The following is a 5,411-nucleotide window of genomic DNA, read 5'->3' as shown; positions in this document are numbered from 1 at the left end:
GTTACTTCGCGTGGAAAGTTTAACGTTTCTGAACAGGGAAAGGTGTAGAATAGTGATTCGTAAATGGTAAGAAGTGTACCCCTTGTACATTCATTTTGATTGCATTTATTCTTGGTCTGTTATATTGTGTGTATGTGTGTGTGTGTGTGTGTGTGTGTGTGTGTGTGTGTGTGTGTGTGTGTGCGTGTGTGTGTGTGTGTGTATGCGCGTGTAAAAATAGTACTTGTTATAATATATATATGGCAGAAATGATACGTTAATACGTATAATTTTCCAGAAATGATACGTTAATTTTGACTTAACTTTAACTTTTTTTATTAATAACTTTTTAACGAGTTAGGTCCGATGGTTAAAACTTTCTCAAGGTCACTCAGGTTCATGACCTTGACAACATATGTCAAGGTCAAGGTCATTGGGGCAGGCTTCCCTAATCTACATTTTTACCGTTTTGGTAAAATCGAGTATGATCGGATTTATAAGTAATAACCAATTATGTTCAATCGCTCGGCAAGCGTACCTAGCCGCTTTACCGTCTTGAACTCAATGTATCGTTCTTTTCACTGTTCAATGACTAGTACAAACATAAAATAGTGGTGCGCTTGTTCATGGACAATCGTCCATTTATTAGGACATTCACACATATGCGTGTATCAATTATTGGACATTCCTTAGCGTACCTGGGTGCTTTCCACCTATCGACACAGGCGACACTGTGTTACACAGTGCTCGGTGTCGCACTACTCGACACGGCGAATAGATGAGTTTTACAGTGCTGTGTCGCTAGAAGTACCAACAATGACCAAATAAAAGCGTGTTTTGTAGTGGCATCCTTAAACTTAAAAGTAACATAACCTTAAATAGCTCGTAGAATTGTGAATCTGTTGTAAGTTGTAATACGAAATCTATCCGGTTATTTAATTTTGGCATTGGCGGTCGCAGCTTTGTAAGAGATAATTCGGATTAAAAGGAAGGTTAAAGTTACGGTTAACGCTTGTTTTCATGCAAAGGCCTTTACATTACTTGAGATTGTATTATACAATACTTGTTAGTACACAATACTTGTTAGCACACAATACTTGTTAGCACTTGTTGGTACATGTTTTATACCATGTCTCATTTTAGTGACATGGATAGCGAAAGGAGTAAGATTTTTATTCCATTACATTATTCACACCAACAGCATATTTTCTCATAATTTATTAATATTTTTTATTATTTGTAGGAGATGAAGATCAGAGAAGATTCAATATGTGGTACAGAATTAATGACAATAATCCGATTAAAATTTCGGATTTAAAAACAAGTATTTACGTACGTTTGAAAAGTAAGTAGAAAGAACTGTACTATAATATGCAAATATTATATGTATATACAACGCATTGTATAATATAATTACAAATTGTTTTAATGTTATTATAGAGTCTGATAATGAATTTTACAAATTCGTTTCAAATATGAAAACAAATCGAAAAGAGGAAATCAAATTCCTGTGGAAATCAATAGATGATGTAGATTAGTAAGTAATAAGTAATTTTGCCTGGCAAGTTTAGTATTGACAGTTTCGAGCGATGTCATGTCAAACTTATCATTCATTTCAATATATCCTATTCTTAATGCTAACGGTCGTTTTTTTTTTTTAAATTTAAGTACATTAGTGGAAATTCCAACAGAATCATCTACCAATGTTTTTAACAATATATTCTCAAAAGCAAACGGTAATGAACAAATATTTAATATTACGATTTACATCCAACCGTATTTAAGCAAAAATAAAATTTTGTATTGTATTTATTTAATAATTTATTTAGGCTAATTGTATATATTAAAATGTTAAATTAGTGATATTTATAATTGTACGAATTACAGATAGTCTTACTTGCAAACATTGCAAGGAAATGATTGATTCATTTGATGTGGTTCCACAACATCGATGTTTTATTGGAAAAGATGTTTTTATGGATGCGAACCAAACACTTTTTAAAATAGAAGAAGCTGACGATAATCAATGGCACATGATAAATGAAAATAATCCGTTAGAAAATGAAATGACGCTATCAGAAAAAAACGACATCAAAAAATCAAGTATGTTACATTGCTTTTTCTATTACCACAGAGTACATTTCTTCTAAATATTTCCCTTACTTTAATTGCTGTTTTATATGAATAATATCAAAATAAATATATTATACACAGATGCTGTGTGGAACAAATATTCAATACTGGCAGTTTTGAGTTTGTACGAGGCAAATCTGCATATGCTGGATAATCCAAAAAAGAAAACTAAAGTATGGACCGCTATATCAGATAGTTTAAAACAATTTGATATTAAGGTAATAATAGTTTTTTATATTTTGTATTCTTTTAATATTTTATAAATATTGTACAATATATATATATATTATAATTTATAAATTTTCATTTCTTCCTAACAGATGTCGAGTGATCAAGTTAGGTGGAAAATAAATGCACTTATGAAAAAATATAAAAAATGCGTTGATAATAATGCAAAATCAGGAAGAAACCCAATATCATTTGAGTATTATGATCAAATGGAGGATATTTTTGGCAAGAACAAAGAAGCTTTCGTTATTAATAGTTATACTCGGTCATTTAACCTTCCAAAAAAAACTACAATTAATCCAGCTTTGAAAACTAAAACCACAGAAATACAATCAAAAGTTCCAGTTGTTGCTGAATGCCATCCAAGTGTTTCAGGAACAAGAATGCTACAAATTGACAATCCAAAAGTAAGCATTAATAAAAAAAGAGCTCGCCCGCAGCATGGAACTGGATCCAATAATGCTAAAGTAAAGCTACAATTAGAAAAACAATGGCTTGAACATTTACAAAGTGAAAAAAAACGACAAATACAACGAGATGTTAGGCTTGCTGAACTTTTTGAGAAAAAAACAGAAGCAGTGAATTTAAGAAAACGACAACTTCAATTGCAAGAAAAAGAGTTGGAAGTAAAAAAAGATGATAGCCAGCAATAAACTAAAAGCCAAATATCGTCAGCACGACGAAATAATTGAAATCGAAAGAGAAAAATGTAAATTATTACACAAACTTTTACAAGATAAAGAGAATATAGAACAGTCTGTTGTCAACTCTGTAAGTGATTCGGATGCTTACGATGGAGATTGTAATAAGAGTACTGAAAACTAAAAACGTTTATCAATTTGACATTTTTATATTACATAAGTTTTGTTGTTTAAAAAAACCTTTGTTATCGTTATTATAGAGCGTATAATAAAAAATGTTTATAGAGTGAACATATGTTCTATCTAATGTGATAAAATAATTGCAACCAAAGTATATGAGTACAAAACTGAAACTTTATTTTATTTTTATTATGTACAGGCGTTACTAGCGTTTAATAGGTTATAAATCTTAATTTAATTTAGTAAGTTAAGATTGTTATATTAAGTAAGTTGTGATTAAATAAGATTTATTATGTATTTCTTACTTAGAATTAATTATATTACTTTACTTTGCTTCAGGAAATAATTCTTTAAACAATTGCATCCTGCGATCTATCCAAACATCATTGATATTTTCATGATTAATGATATTTTCAACCATAATTACATCATCATCATTTTCTTCATTTATTTGAAAATCATCATTTTCATCTATACAAAGATTGTGCAGAATACACGCTGCTACTACTATATTCGTAATAAATTCCATATTTCTGTACTCTGAAAAGAATTTTATCCGACGAAATCGTGCTTTTAACATACCAAATGCTCTTTCAATTGCCATTCGAGTAGACGAATGCAAAAAATTGAACTCTATTTACTGAGGTGTTAAGTGACCATTGTCTCGAAATGGTGGAACAAGCCATGATAACGACGGGTACGCAGGTCGCAGAATCAGCAAGTACAAATGTATCATTAGGAAATAGTATTTCTTTATCTTCACTCGCTATTTCATACAAAGTTGACCTTCTCAATACACGAGCATCATGGAAGAATCCAGGTTCACCGCAATATACGTTCGTAAATCGCATATTAGAGTCGACGACAGCTTGTAAGTGAATGGAAAAAAATTTTTTACGATTACAGTATGGTATCTCATTTACCAAAGGTTTCTGAATACGGATATGGGTACAATCAATCGCTCCTAAAACACGTAGAATTCCTTTTTTTTTTTAGAAAACCTTGCGCATACTGTCGAAATGTTATGCTGTTGCGGCCATTTAATCACATCATCCAATTTAGTCAAAATCCAAGCGACTACACGACGTATAATACGGAATACAGAGGAGATAGAAATATCAAACCGATCTGATATTGTTCTTATTAGCCATAAACCACAGGAATATTAATATACTCAGCTTTGCTGAAATCGGTTTGCTCCCGTACAAATGATTTGGCATAAACACAGATGTTTCAAATTCAGCTGTAATATAATTAGTAAAATCAATTATATTTATCATTAAAAGTAAATAAATATTGAATATAAGAGTGAATCTACTACTATTTACGTAAATGTACATAATTACCAATAAATCGAAATACTGTTTGTTTTGACAATCGCAAGTGTTCCTTAAATTCCTGTTCTGTCCAAGATTCCACAACTTCTAAATACTGTTCCACACGATACCGTTTACGTGTAGAAAATAAATGTTGCATTAGTGGAAAATATAATGTATCATCTCCATCATCTTCATATGAACTATTGTCTGTTGTAATGCTGTCCACTTCACTATAAATGCTTGCAGAACTAGAGCTACTGCTAAGCTGTATTGTTGTTTCCATCATACAAAATATAGCTTTTCGTTTCCACATCTACATAATTATATTATATCAATTAACATAAAATTATCAACCATTTATTTTACTTTAGAGAAAAATAAAGAGCATATGCCACATAACTAGATCTTTTTAGTGTAATAATATATTATATTCATAAGATTTACATGGAATTAATTAATAATCTAGTGCTGTGGCATATGCTCTTTATTCTTCTCTAATTTTTATTATTGAGCATATTTATTTTATTAATTTCATTTATTTTACATTAAATAATATTATACTGACATTTATCAAACTTGTTTGTATTTGTATAACAGTCTTCTTATTTGTCCATGAATAATGAGGAGACATACGGAATACGGACAGAAGGTTTGTAATAGTTGACTATAGAACCACCTACAGGAGCTTTATCGAAACACATGTGTTCCAAGGAGCACCCTGACACTGTGTGACACTGTGTCATAATTTGTGTCGTAGGTGGAAAGCACCCCCTGTCTATTGAATGATTAAAAAACATATTACATGTAAAGCTTTATACAAAACTTTACTAATTACAATTTCGATAAACTTTTTTGTACAATCTTGATTGATAAGTAAGTAAATTGCGATTATCTTCTATAATAAAAAATTGCTTATTATTTGTCCAATAAT

At 30.5% G+C, this 5,411-nt stretch overlaps 1 pseudogene; it reads right to left on the bottom strand.

Moving 5' to 3' along the window:
* Window positions 1–3,486: 3,486 nt before the first annotated feature.
* Window positions 3,487–4,763, bottom strand: LOC108771866 (putative nuclease HARBI1; annotated as a pseudogene).
* Between the last annotated feature and the right edge of the window lie 648 nt (window positions 4,764–5,411).

Source organism: Cyphomyrmex costatus, unplaced genomic scaffold (genome assembly GCF_001594065.2).
Source record: "Cyphomyrmex costatus isolate MS0001 unplaced genomic scaffold, Ccosl1.0 scaffold1682, whole genome shotgun sequence".
Classification (NCBI taxonomy): domain Eukaryota; kingdom Metazoa; phylum Arthropoda; class Insecta; order Hymenoptera; family Formicidae; genus Cyphomyrmex; species Cyphomyrmex costatus.
Note: the sequence above shows the minus strand (reverse complement) of the source record. Positions and strands in the feature narration are given on the sequence as shown.